We start from the raw sequence: 765 nt of genomic DNA, 5'->3' as shown, positions 1-765 counted from the left end.
ACAAGGCACGTGGGGCCACGTGTTCAGACCATAGGTTCAAGCTTACAACCACAGCTGTTGGCTATGATTGTGCTGGGGGGGCCTTGCCCTCTAGCTGGGACTTGCACGTGGCAGTGAGAGGACCCTGTCCTTTCATTAGTCCGAGGCTTGAACCTGGCCAAAGCACCGTAACCGCGCCCCACAAACGTGCACTTGCCCGAGGAGCCAGCCACTCCGCCCTGGAGAAGTGGGTGTGAGTGTCCAGAGGCCAGTACCACAGGCGCAGCCCTCCATGTACCAGCCCCAAACCAGCACACCAAGCACCAAGCACCGGTAGATGCACCAGGCGTGCACCCCACCGCGGAACACGACTCCGCAATGACAAGGGAACCGCTGGAATCCGTAGCAACAAAATGAACCCCAGACCCGCTGTGAGGGTGAACGGAGCCTGACAAGAAGCAGCACCGCCCTGACCGGTCGCTCGGTGGTTAGAGCGGCGGCCCTCGCACCAAAGGGTGGCGGGTTGGACCTGGTCAGGGCACGGACCTCGGTGCAGCTCAGTTCCAGGCCCAGGAGGGGCCTGTGCTAGAGAAAACCAATAGTTATATCATTGATGTTTCTCTCTCTCTCTCTCCCTCCCTCCCCACTCTAAGAGCAATGGAAAAAATACCCTCAGGTGAGGATTTTAAAAAAAGAAGCGAACACCACGTGTGCTTTCACTTATGTAAAATCATAGAAAGTACAAAGTAACCAGAGTGGTGGGGAGCTGAGCAGAGGCTGCGGGGG

At 57.4% G+C, this 765-nt stretch overlaps 1 protein-coding gene across 1 annotated transcript in view; it reads right to left on the bottom strand.

Annotated features, from left to right (window-relative positions):
• Window positions 1-765, bottom strand: part of EFCAB6 (EF-hand calcium binding domain 6) — a 152,850-nt gene that overhangs the window by 68,354 nt on the left and 83,731 nt on the right. The window lies entirely within an intron of this gene.

Source organism: Myotis davidii, unplaced genomic scaffold, assembly GCF_000327345.1.
Source record: "Myotis davidii unplaced genomic scaffold, ASM32734v1 scaffold428, whole genome shotgun sequence".
NCBI classification, from domain to species: domain Eukaryota; kingdom Metazoa; phylum Chordata; class Mammalia; order Chiroptera; family Vespertilionidae; genus Myotis; species Myotis davidii.
The sequence above is the reverse complement of the archived record's forward strand: the minus strand, read 5'-3'. Positions and strand labels throughout refer to the sequence as shown.